The sequence below is a fragment of the Periplaneta americana genome, chromosome 10, assembly GCF_040183065.1.
Source record: "Periplaneta americana isolate PAMFEO1 chromosome 10, P.americana_PAMFEO1_priV1, whole genome shotgun sequence".
NCBI lineage: Eukaryota > Metazoa > Arthropoda > Insecta > Blattodea > Blattidae > Periplaneta > Periplaneta americana.
The window spans coordinates 92,278,010-92,292,474 of NC_091126.1; the positions used below are offsets into that span (position 1 = coordinate 92,278,010).

At 33.6% G+C, this 14,465-nt stretch overlaps 1 protein-coding gene across 1 annotated transcript in view; it reads right to left on the bottom strand.

Moving 5' to 3' along the window:
• Positions 1 to 12,626: 12,626 nt before the first annotated feature.
• The window catches only part of LOC138707891 (ubiquitin-conjugating enzyme E2 H), a 131,344-nt gene continuing 129,505 nt past the window's right edge, over positions 12,627 to 14,465 (bottom strand). The window contains exon 6 of the transcript XR_011334417.1: positions 12,627 to 13,725. The gene's annotated coding sequence lies outside the window, so the exon portion shown is untranslated. The remainder of the gene's footprint in view (positions 13,726 to 14,465) is intronic.

Here is a 14,465-nt window from a genome sequence, read left to right on the forward strand (position 1 = left end):
AGCATGTAATTCCATTAACTACAATACCGTAAAGTGGGGTGACTTTGAACGCTGAGGTGACTTTGAACAGTAAGTTAGCGACAAATTAAATGCTGTACCCAATTGAGAAAAAACTGTTTAAATTGTCAATAAATTAGTTCAGTTTTTTCGCAATTGGGTACAGCATTTAATTTAGAAAGGCGCTAAATTGCTGTTCAAATTCACCTCGGCGTTCAAAGTCACCCCACTTTACGGTATTTTAAACATTACTAACTTGCACTAAGGTTAACGAACTTTATTTAATATTGCACTGTGCTGCCACCAAGAGCACTTTCAAGACTTGACCCGTAGTGCGCACAAGCAACACTGTGTTGTAATGCTGCTATGCGAGAGTGTGAGGCGGTCAGTGAAGGTCACACAGACCACACTGTCTCGTTGTCTGAAAAGTGGGCGAGAATAGCACATCCAAGACTTGACATAACGTGCATGAAGAACCCCAGTTTACTTCTTAGCAAACAAATAATAAAATATAGGCCTAGTGGAAAACTAAACTGAAAACTAAAGGGAAGCGCCACTTCCACCTCTTCCATTGATGCCTTGCCCTTGCCCATATCATTATTAACGTTTTCGAAAGTGTTTGAGAAAATTATGTCTACTAGACAATATCATTATCTTGAATCAAACTATATATGTACTTTGTAGAGCACGACAGAGAATGCTTTGATTTTGTGGAAGAGTGACTAAATCTTTTAAATTTGAAATTAATCTACATGTTGGAGGGAATATTTTGTGACTCTGTTAAAACATTTGACTGTGTACCAGTATATCACAATATATTTATAAGAAATTAAATTTTATGCTATTAAAGATAACACATTACAGTAGTTTAAGTTTTATCAAATAGGAAGCAAAAAGTGAAAATAAGTATACTGAATAGTCACAAAGTCACTCAGAATTTAAAAATATTTAACTTGGAGTTCCCCACGGACTGATTTTAGGTCCATTATTGTTAGTTTATTTTAATTATTTAGCCTTAACCATAAATAATTTAACCAGGTAATCTTATTTGCCAATAATGCAAGTGTGATTATCTGAAGTAAACAATATACTGTAATCACTTTATAAACACTTTAAATAGAATCTTAAATCTAATGAATGAATGGTTTAGCGCAAATAAATTAGCACTTAACGTTGATAAAACCAGTGTAATAAAATTCAGTACACAAAATAGTGTTCACTTTTCCTACGAAATTTTATTAAAATGAAACTGATCTCATAATCTTTAGCATAAGGGTCTTTTGTTTGGAATTGAGTAATCACTTGAACTGAAAAAAAAAAAACATATTGAATATATTACTTCTAAATTGACCTCTTCCTGTTATGCAAATCTATCCTTATCTTCTACTGGTGTTATAAAATACTTAAAATGGCATACTTTCATTCTATAATGAACTCATATTGAAGCTAAACATATTTGCTTTACAAAAGAAATTCTTATGGATAAAGATGTGTGTAAAAAGATTTTTCAAAATTGAGAAATACTGACCTTACCTTGTGAGTACATTCTTTCCCTGGCGATGGTTATTTTACAAACCAAAATACATTTAGTACTACTCAGAACATTTATAATTTTAATACAAGACATAAATCAGATCTCTATATATTCTTTGTTAGTATAAACTGTTATAAAAAAGAAGTTCACTATTCATGTATTACAGTCTTCAATGCACTGCCTAATTATCTTAAACTTTGAAGGGCCAAGAGAAAAGGTACAGAAGAGAATTAACCTAAATTCTATATCCTCATAACTTCTACTCATGTCATGAATGGCTATGTATTGTGTATTTTTGTGTAGCTCAACTGATGAATTGCATATGCTTGTAAATCGAATTGATCTGCCTGCTATATACCGGTATTGTATATTTTTGTGTAACTTTTGATGTGTTCCACATCTCAAAGCTACATTACTGATGTAAGATCTATGCAATAAACAAATGAAGTGAAAAATGAATTAAATTACCATCAAATACGAATCTCCTGCACTAAATCCTTTTGCTATAGAAGTCAATATCCTGAACATTCCTCTCATGATGTGATATGAAAAACAATATAATGTTGCATTATTATTTCTTAATAATACATTTAAATGTGAATGTGAATATCTGTGACTGCGTGTATCAAGACAGTTTCCGAATTTAGAATAATCACAGAACATGGCTTCATGAATATTTCTGTCTTGTACAGTATTAAGTATTGATACTAAATCTTTCTGTTGTATTAGTATATTATATTGTGAAACACTCCTGTATATATTTAAACTAGACTGTGATTATAATTAAGACTTATACAGTAAAATCCCTTGTATCCGGCACCCAAATATCTGACAAAAATAAAAAGAGAAAAAAAAAGTCATTCATGTGAAAGGAAAGAATCAGACAAAGATGTGAGTGGTTTTCGTGGATCACACATACCACATGTTGTGTTTACTCTTTACATTGTTCACGCATGAAAACATAGACAGAAAACCCCGTTATGTCCCTGGAGTAGATTGGGTAGTATCTGTAAGCTGTCACTTGGGCCTTGCAAACAATGCACAGAGACAGTATCTTTAAATTTACCACTTGAACTCGCTCGTTTCGAAGGGGTCTTGGATGAGTCTAAATAGGAAAGTGTGAAATTCTCTGTTACATTGTAGCGAGTAAAAGTTTCATTCAAGTAATAGTATATATAAACAAGCAGACATTAGAGGTATGTTAAAGAGGTTCAAATCATCAAGCGCTACATCATCGTCTTCATAGTTGCGACGTTGGCTACACACTGCTCTTCATGTCACATGGCCGCCATTTAAAATTGTCATAGGGTTACAAAAACTTTTGGTATTTTTTTACACTATTACTGTATGTATTACTGTAATTATGAACTGATGAATTTACATTACCATATTCAGTACTAAAAATAACCATTGTACATATTTCAAAACTTTATTTTTAAATATCTAGGCCTATACGAAAATTACTAAATTTCAACATGGAAAAAAATGTTTGTGCACTACAGTATGTCTTTACATAACCTATAAATGTATTTTCCCATTATCCGGCAAAATCAGTTATCCAGCACTGGCTTTGTCCCACAATTGCCGGATACAATTTTTTTTAGTAGGTTATTTTACGATGCTTTATCATCTTAGGTTATTCAGCATCTGAATGAGATGAAGGTGATAATGCAGGTGAAAATGAGTCCGGGGTCCAGCACCGATTGTTATCCAGCATTTGCTCATATTGGGTCGAGGGAAAACCCCGGAAAAAACCTCAACCAGGTAACTTGTCCCGACCAGAAATCGGACCCGGGCCACCTAGTTCCGCAGCCAGATGCGCTAACCGTTACTCCACAGGTGTGGATGCTGGATACAAGGAATTCTACTGTAGTACTATTAAGATTTCTTTGACACATTCCATATTCTAGCTGTGAAATGATGGAATGTAAATATAATACAATGGCTGCCTGACCAAACACTTCTATTATATAGGCACCTTTAACAGTCTTCTATGCAGCCTCTGCAACCAGAACTGGATCATGAATGCACAACACCTGAGCATCTGCTCCACTCTCTTACAGAGTCAACATCCTGAGATCTTGGGAGATACCAGGCAGCCAAAGGCCAGTAACATTCATCAACTATACTGCATTGGTATTTTTATACATTGACCAGAATATTATTGTACCATACATTTTATTTTCTCTCATTTATTTATTCCTATATTTTTATACTAATGGTTTGTATGAAGAGCCATGCTGCATTAAATAAATAAGAAAAAACATCAATTAGTTGTGTTTTGATGTTTTAACACAAAGAAAACTTCGAATATAATAACTATACAACATGGAAATAATATCATAAATAACTTACACAGCCAATTAAAAGTTTTCATTAGAGGATATGGCGTGACAAAATTTTCACAGTACTAAATTTTATTATATCCTGAGAAATTTCGAATGTCATGGTTCTTTATTGTAGAATCTGATCGCTAGGGAACGAATTTCTAGTTCCTTACCTATTTGTTTGCTATGTCCTAGACGTATGTTATTAACATATCTCTACATTTCATGTACACAGGATTCCCCTATTAAAATTCTTTAAGACCAAAAATGCCTAAATGAACTATAAAGTCCTATAAATGCCAAAAAAACTATATTTGTGCCTAAAAAACGTTTTAATATTTTTCTTATATTTAAAGTAAAAATAAAGTACTAAAATGGGATAATTCCCGAAAAACTACAAAGATTCTATTAAAAAAAAAACTCTTACAGACAAACGCTGGTGTGACAATTTGTACCTTATTAGTTTCTGAAGGGGAGGGAAGAAAATTTTACCTTATTTCCTGGAACCGAAGTTCGTTTGGAAAAGTCCATCCTAGCATAAAAGGGGTGGTAGGTTGTTTAGGTTAGGCAAGAGCTTACAAATCAGCTTTTGTGTCAATGCACTCTCGTTATGCGAAATGAAACTGACCAATCAACATTCAGTCTCTTTCACTGATAGAATTTGAGTCTTCAGTTCAGGAGCACTCACTGTCAGCGCCAGTTCTTTGTACAGACACAGAAACAAAATTTGGGCCACGTAAATTTTGTTTCTGGGTTTGTAGGCTTACATAAATTTCACCCAAAATGAAATATCTCCTAAAATTAAAATTAATACTTGTTAATTTTATATAAACTCCTAAAAGTCCTAAATCTCTCTTTTCTAGCACCTAGAAATCCTTTTCCTCTAGATCACTATAATGACTAGACTTCGTATTTTTAGTCTCTACATATTCATGTCTAGTGATTATGGAGCATTGCTCATGCAGCAAATTGGCAAAGTTGTGTGATAGAGGATCTGTGCAGTGTTATGTGGAATATGTACAACTTTTACAGTCCTATTAAAATAACTGTTGTTTAACCTCAAGGAAAATAAATAGGCTTACATATCAAAACAATGACTTTATGAGTACATTACGTATTACAAAAATTATTAGCAAAGTACACATTCCGTCAAGAAATGTAATGAATTCAGACTATCAACCTGATATCGTACTCGGCAAAGATTTTCCTGTAAATTCTAAATCAACATTTATATTCTAACATGGAAGAAAAGTTGGAAGACGAGCAATTTGGCTTCAGGAAGGGAAAAGATACGAGAGATGCAACTGGACTGCTGTGAACAATCGGTGAAATATGCCTAGAGAAAAATAAAGAAGTGTATGTACTATTTGTGGTCCTGGAAGTGACTTTTGATAGAACGGATTGAAATAAACTTAAGGGGTTTCTGAAGAAAATTAGCGTGGAATGGAAAGAGGAGGCTATTCACTATCTTTATATGAAAAGAGTCGAAGTTAGGATAGGAGAAGAAATGCCAGAGGAAAGTAGAATAGGGGGAGGAGTATGACTAGGAAGCCCTTATCACTTACTCTATTCAAGATCTACTTGAATAATTTACTGAAGAACTGTTTTCAGAATTTGGGAAGAAGAATAAAGTGCATAGGATTAGCTGATGATTAGACATCGGATTTTTAGGCACTAAAAATTGCAGTTTTAGGCGCCTAAAATAAGCTCAAAATTTGTAAAATTAGGCTCTATTTTAATGAAAATAGGCATTTTAGGCACATCAAGGTATCATACTTATTTCTTTTACTGAAATTTTTAGTTATACACTAAAATACGCACAAAAAAGTATGTTTAAACATTAAAAAAGAATACTATATTATATTTATAAACAGAGCTGCACAAATTTAATATATTGAAACTAATGAAATAATGATTATTGATATCAAGATTACTCATTTTAAGTTATTGAAATTCAGTTCCATGCTCAGACTTTATTATAATTATCTGCACAGTACACCACCAGAATTTTTTCTAAATTCTCCACAGTTAACCTTTGCCTTTTGTCACTGAGAATCATTTTGAAAGCAGAAAAACTTCTTTCAACCGAAACTGATGTGAGAGGCGCAAATTTTAAATTAGGTACAATAGAAACATCAATACTTACTGGAACATTTACACTTTCCCCCGATATCACTCTTGATACTTTTTCCAACAATGAAAATCCTACATTCTTATTTAATATGTTGTCCCACTTATTTTAACTTTTTTCCCAGTTTCGCCCAAAGCAGAATGTATGTTCACTTGAGCTTCCTTTACTATTGCTATTTGGCTACAAAGAGATTGTTTTTCACGTTCTAATTGTTCAATGCTTGAAAGAAAAGTTTGATGTTACGTAGGCAATATCGTTTTTCACTCGTGAGTCATTCAGACAATCTTTCACTGCTTTCACACACGCTGCACTATCAGTTTCAGGTAATTTATCAATAACTGTGACCACTTCTTTAAAATACTTAGAATAATACACCACTGACTGAATCCAGGTTCCCCATTGTGTAACAACCGGCTGAGGTGGGAGTGGCATATCTGGAAAGTTCTCTCTGAATATTGAAATCCTGGATGGGGCTTTACAAAAACATTTTTTTGTGTTAGAAATAAACGAATTGACAAGAGGAAATTCATTCCGGATTGTTTCAGAAACCCTGTGAAGGCCATGTGCTAGACAGGTTACATGCGTGAGATTAGGATAAAATGTTTTAAGGAGTGGAGCTGCAGCAACCATGTATGAGGCAGCATCAGTACAAAACAACAGAACTTTAGAATCGTCTATATTACCTGAGTATAAAGACTGTAGGCCTTTATTTACAAAATAAGCAATGGCTTGGCTATTCACTTTCGAAAGTTCCTTAACACATACGAGATGTGGAATCGAAGGTCCATCAGGACTAAGTTTTCCTACTACCATATTTGCTATATACCTATTCATAGGATCTGAGGTTTCATCCACAGAGACCCATATGTAAGAATCACCTATATCCTCCCGAATGGAAGCTAAAGTTTCATTGTATATTCTAAGTAATTTTTTCTTAGGGTCGACTCAGATGGGATATTTTGTTTGCAGTATTTTTGTAAAAACTGTCTTAAAACCGGATTTTCAATTGCATTCCAGGGAATGTTAGCAGCAACAAACGCTCTGGTTAAATCAGCATAGAAATTGCTGCTGAGATTGGATGAAGTAGGCTGTGTTAGTAAAGTTTGTTGCAGTTGATTTTTCTGCTGAGCTTTAGCCTTATGAGCCGCTCCTTGCACATGCTGCTTTAGGTGTCACTTCTTTTCTTGCGAAATCTAAAAATGTAAAGTAAACTGAATTAAAATAAAATCCTAATTGTTGTATTGCCGTATTTCTATCACAAAGTTAGTGGGTTCGAACAGTCAAAATTTTAATGACCTGCAAATACTTTAACTATCGGAATTTAAAAGGTTAAAGTGTAGTGGTCTTAAAAAGAATTATACCTCAGGATAGCTCAGTCAATGTATAAATATTATAGGCCTACTCATTAAAATTAATAGAATTTATATATTTCAACTACCTGTTTGCTACAAATCTTGCAGAATATTATTTTTCCATCATAAGTGAATTCTGAATATTCTGTTAGCCATTGCCAGATCAATGTAGATTTTGCACTTATATTTTTCGGCATTATCGCGTTAAACTTCACAGGAAAACGTCCTACCGCTCAAAACTTCTCAACACAAATAAGGTGAGGGAAAGAGCAACTGTTAACGAGCATTCAAATGAACCGTTGTTATTGAGATTCAATTGGACAAAAATACAAAGTTCCACTTATTGTTGCATTTCCTGGTAGTGTTAACACTAGGAGGGCCATTCTTTTAAATATTTTGTAACGGTTTACCCTACTAATTCGCAGTTTTACGACTTTTCATAAATATTTCAAAAACACTCTTTCTCCAAAAATTGTGATTTTATGACACTCTGAAGGGCAGTACAGCTAATTGGTTTCAGACCGAAAACAGTCATTTTTATAGTATAGTATATCTCTGAATCGGTAGCAGCACATGTTGTGATTAGATTAGATTAGATTAGATTTATTTATTTAACCTGGTAGAGATAAGGCCGTCAGGCCTTCTCTGCCCCTCTACCAGGGGATTACAACTATAATATGAACAATAAGATTACAATTAATATTAAATTTACAATTACAATTACAATAAAAATTAAAGTACGACAAGAATACCTGATTAATGAAAGCTAGACATTTTATCATAGAAGTTAAGAACAAAGAATATTTTTGTATTTACTAAATTACAAATTAAACCTACAATAACAAAATTCTATAGTGATGAAATTACCGGATATTGAGATATTTTGTGGTAGATTAAAAGAACTATTTACAAGAAACCATGTCTGAACGAGTCTCAATTACTGACCAAGTGCCTAGTAAGTTTGCGTTTGAATTGAATTTTATTTCGACAGTCCCTGATGCTAGCGGGTAACGAATTCCAGAGTCTTGGCAGGGCTATTGTGAAAGAGGATGAGTATGAGGAGGTGCGATGGGATGGTATTGTTAGTATTGTTTCATGGCGAGAGCGTGTGTTCAGATTGTGGTGGGAAGAAAGGTAAGTGAAGCGAGACGACAGGTACGAAGGAATAGAAGAGTTCAAGATTTCGAAGAGAAAGAGAAGTGAATGTAAATTTCTTTTCTTATCTAGTTTAAGCCAACCTATTGCTTCCAGGGATGGGGTAATATGATCATATTTACGAACATTGCTTACAAAACGTACACACAAATTATGAGCACGTTGAAGTTTCATTTTGTTGTCGCTGGAAAGGTCAGTCAGTAAAATATCAGCATAGTCAAAATAGGGAAATACAAGGGTCTGCACAAGGGACTTTTTTAAGCAAGAGGGAAGATGAACATTTATCCTTTTTAGCACATGAATAATAGAATATACTTTTCTGCAGGTTTCTGTGATTTGCATGTCCCAGTTGAGATTATTATCCATGTGAATGCCAAGATTTTTTACCGAAGAACTGAAAGGGATATGCACTGTACTTACTTTAACGGGGGAAATGTCGAGGTGCTTTACAGCGTCGGTTTGCCGTTTGTGTCCTAATATGATTGCTTGTGTCTTTCCAGGATTGATATTAAGATGGAATTTTTTTGTCCATGTCACAATCGAGTCAATGTCTTTGTTCAATTTATCTATAGCGTCATTTATTCGATCTAAGCGTGATTGTTGCCTGCTTCAAAACTAAGGTTGGTTCTTTGTCGGCATTTATGCCTCCAAACATGTTAAATTCGGTTAAATCTATTGCGAGTGTCATGAGATTCAAAACATTTTGTTTCCTTTATCAATGGTTTCATGGCCGGTGTGAAGCAAACTTTCCACTTTTTAAATGCCTTAAATTTCGCAGTGAATGCATGTATAAATTATAAAAAGTAAGAGTAAAATGCGAAACTTTACAGTGAGTTAGGCATTTTTAGGCGAATATTAACTAATTAGGCTCTAATAACCGTTTTAGGGCATTTTAGGGCACTATAAAACTCTTTGAATACCTTTCAATTTCCATGAAACACAAATATTAATAATTATTTTTACTTTTCTCCTAAAGAAACAAAATAGGCATTTGCCCTAGAATCCGATGTCTGCTGATGATATAACATTGTTAACAGAAGAGGAGATGATACTAAGATATACATTATTGGAGCTAAATGACAACGGTGAGCAGAATGGCATGAAGATAAACGCAAACAAAACGAAGACCATGGTTATTGGAAACAAAATTAAGAAGGTAAACGTGCAAATTCGGAATGAAGGATTGGAAAAAGTGGACAGCTTCAATACTTGGGATGTACTATAAGTAGTAACATGAGTTGCTGCCAGGAAGTCAAGAGAAGGATAGCAATGGCAAAGGAAGCTTTCAATAGAAAAAGAAGCATCATTTGCGAAACTCTAGAAAAAGAACTAAGGAAGAGACTAGTGAAGTGCTTTATATGGAGTGTGGCAATGTATGGGGTAGAAATATGGACATTACGATGATGTGAAGAGAAATGACTGAAAACATTTGAAATGAGTATACAGAGAAAAATGGACAGACAGAATAAGAAATGATGCTGTGTTGAAAAGAGTGGGTGAAGAAAGAATAATGCTGAAGCTAATGAGGAAGAGAAAAAGAAAAGGCTGGGTCATTGGCTAAGAAAAAAACTGCCTACTGAAGGATGCACTGGAAGGAATGATGAATGGGAGAAAAGTGTAGAGAAAAAGATATCAGATATACAACATTAAGATATATGGATCTTATACAGAGACTAAGAGGAATGCAGAAAATAGGGAAGATTGGAGAATGCTGAATTTGTAATGAAAGTCCTACCCCTGAAGAGAAAATTATGAATGACATTTTATCAGATCTTGTAAATGTTTTACTAAGCAAATCATTAAGAACATATTACTTACTTACACACACCGTAGTAAATTAAATGCCCAAATTGTCATGCTGAATTCAAAATTAATTACAATGGGTCAAAAGATACATTCGTAAGGATTCAAATGTAAAGTTTCTCTTTCAGTTACTCAAATTTCTACTGCGAGAAATTTAAACGTCATATGCTGTTATGGCGACAAAATGAAAATACGGAATATAACATAATTTTATTAGAGAATTAATATCTTTTGTTTTGCTACCAGTTAGCATGTCTCTAACAGCACAAGTTTTCAAGTACTAAAAATTCTTGACCAGAACGTTTTATAAATCGAAGGCAGATCTTTAATCTCACTAAGTTTTGTCAATTTCAAATTATCAATATGTTTTTAATCTCGTACAACACTGCTGTACATGCTGTCTTTACAGCCTCTAACTTAAATAACACAATGAAGATACTGTATCATGCAGAACTGACAGATAGAAGTGGAAAGACATTTTAAAATAAATAATAAATTTTAGACACAAAATATTTTGCTATCAATTTTAATCACGAATTTAGAAGTTTACTTGGGGAGAGACATTTTGAAATTAAATCAAATAAATAAATATTACAAACTGAAAATTTCGAGCAAGAAAAATAATACTGGCCTTTCAAGGAATGGATAATTGAATATAAGTGCTAAAATCATATTGGATTCTTTAAATTATTCAGACCACCGAGTTAGCTCTGTGGTAGTGCGTCTAACTCCAGACTAGCCAGCCTGGTTCGATTCCCATCAGGGCCAGAGATTTCCTTGTAAAATTTCTACATTGAAACAAGGAGAGGTGACAGTGATAATCACTAGATTGTGCACCAATATGCCTGGGTTATGTAGCGCATATGAAGAGAAGGCATTTGTCACTCTTAATAGTGATAGTCCGTCAGATGGGGACATTAAGACTGGCGGCCCCCTTGGTGCTATTCGACAGGAGTAAGCTACATACCAGCACCCTTCCCCCTTCCTCATCTTCATCATTCTCACCCATTCCCTACACTACACTTATACATACACTCACCCTAGTACATGACATATCTCTCCACAGATACACCTCGTGCACAGCATGGCCCACCAAAGTAGTGTGCAACTTGCAATGGGTCACAGTCCTGCCATCTATCCGCAATATGAGGAACACGAATTACATAAGTGAATTGGGTAGGCATTGATTGCACGCACGCATGCATGCATACGCGCACACACATACACATACACACGTTTAAATTATTCATGTTTTAAAATTTCTCATAAAAAATTGTTTTAGAAAAAACTTGATAAATTCAACGATTTCTATGACACAATTAAAAGGAATTTTAAAAATAAAACTAAAATAGTTTTCTAAAAGACAATGACTGTTCCTATGCTACTCTATGGCTCTGAGTTATGGATTTTTACTAAAGGCAAGAACAAAGTTTGGAAGCAATTGACATTAGATTTTTGAGAATTGTAACTGATTATGCTTTGTTGGAAGAAAAGGAATGAGGATAGAACACAAACACTCAACATATTCAAAGTCACAGATAAAATAAGTCAGTATAGAAACTGGATAGATCATGTAAACAGAATGACTTATGACCACAAACCAAAAATAATGATGAATTATCAAGTATCTGGAAAGATAAATGTTGGGAACCATTAAAAGATGGATTCAACAATTTTACAAATACGCTCTTGAGACTGGAACGAGCCCTAAGGCATAATCCATCAAGACAAATTACAAAAATATATTTCTTTATTTAGAGGGAAATAATGCCTCCAATTGTTTGTATGCATCCAAAGTCTGATTAGTGTAATATGTAGCTAATCAGCCATGTACGCAATGGAGGGGAAAAGGAACTGGCCACCCTACTCCATTATCTTCTGGCCTAGTTGCCTCATGAAGTAGTGCCTTCTTGATATCACTTGAGAGATTCAGACCTGTCTTCGGACAGTTGATTAAACAACAACAACAACAACAACAACAACAACAACGCCTCTGAATTTCTCAGTTAATTTACCATAATTTAATACCAGTTATCAACATCTTCACTTCTGAACTGGAATTGCAAACTGAAGTTAAGTATGGCCAGGTGCGAGGAAATTGTTGCTTCAATCAGAGCAACCTTATAGTACATGTCTTACGTATCATGGTTGTGAGCACTGTCTGTACTCAAAGACATGTAACATAGTATGTATAATCCATTAACTCTTTATCTTCATTTCAATATTGTGGGACTAAAAATCCGGACTTTAGTAATGACATTAAGTCAAAAGATATATTTGTAAATTGTCCAACTGCTTATCTAGAAAAGAAGTGTATCACAATAAACAACATTTTAACAAGACATCCAATGAAGTCTCCAAATTTATTATAAAACATGCGAGTTACATGAATCCAGTACTCATTTCACAATTTTAAGCTTCTAAATAAAGGACACAATCTATTATGTAAATTTGGTTTTATTACTTAGAAATCATGGGACATAAGCACGAACTCAACAGGTACATTTTATAACAGTAAAACTGGGAGTGTTGCAAACAAAAGAAGTAATTTTTAAAATACAAGTAGGAAATGTGATAGCAGTAACTGCAATTGGAGGGAATTCTTCGAACTACAGAAGGTAACAGTTACCCACTTGTTCCGCCACCTGTACTGAAGGTATGTTTAACAGATAGTATGTTTTGTGTCTTTCACTTCTATATAGAAATGACAGTAGACTCTTCATTATCCGTGGTCACGAAGAACAGGAACAACACAAGCAAGACAATTAACATACTTACATGTCAAAAATCAATGTTCCATTAGGGTACAATAAAATCATATCAAAAAGCACTCAACTTCCATTTTCAATAATATTCATTTTGTTCATTACAGTTTACTTCTCAATTTTACAAAAGAAATTTTATCCATAGAGAAATTTAATATATTGTGACAAATGATTACAATTTTCCTCTGAGAAAATGTACCTACACAAAATTTAATCTACCCATCTACCTCAGTAATTTAACATTTCTGCGAACTACTCTACCTTGGAATTTTAATTGCTGTTCTCTTGTTAAACATCCATGAGAAAGGATTTTGTCAATTATATATATATATAAAACAAATTCATAAGCACTAGTGTTGAGAAAACATTTTCCCAGTAAAACTTGTCAAGATAAATTTTTATCTTGTACTCCTTAACTAGGTGGGAATGTGTTCACAATAACTATTTTAACTGTTCAAAATCTTTTTTTATGCACTTGGATTAAAGCTTTCTATATTGGTTGTCTTGTTGTGATCTCTGAAATTTAACCCATGTCGTGGATGCAAATTCCTGAAAAGCTTTTGAACTTTTTCACTAGTTCCATGATCAGTTATATGGGTAACAGAAATGCATCATATCCATAGGCACCGACGTCTTTGAAACATTGGGTGGGGGTAGGACTCTGCAAAAAAAAGTTGGAGAAAACTTTAATTCCCATTTCTGAAAAACTTCCTTACTTATTTTTATACATATTTTTCAGGAAATGACATCGTCTAATTTTTAATATAATACCATGGAAATTATTTAACCCAAGATGATTGAACACTACGGCCCTTATGCACTACTTTTCATTTTTCAATGCTTTGTTCACCATTTGTTGATCTTCACAGCAATTATGAACATGAGTTATTAATTTCACTGTCACTACAACTCAATCTATCATTTTGCTTCTTTTCACTGCAGTTTTATTTTGGACAGTTTATTGATTAAGAAATTACCCATTATCAATAGTTACATCACAATCATTGATAGCTTAACAAACACACATCTGCAATGGTCATCAATACAAAAATGATCACTGAAACTGAATGCTGAGAACAGTTACGTTTAAATTTCGAAGCAAATTTAATTGTTAATGAAAAAATATTGAACTTTAATAACACTGGTCAACAGCATTTTTGTCAAAAAAAAAAAAAAAAAAAAAAAAAAAAAAAAAAAAAAAAAAAGTGAATGGTGTTGATAGCTAAGTCGTGGGTGCTGAATTCGAAAATGAAATCAGTTTTTGCTTATCGGGCTCAGTTTTCTTTTGACGCACTACCATCTATTGAAATCCTTGAAAATGCTGCATATTGGTTATTCTGCTGTGACTTAATTTAATTATTCTGCAGATCTAACTGTTGAAAAACAATCAAAATATGTACA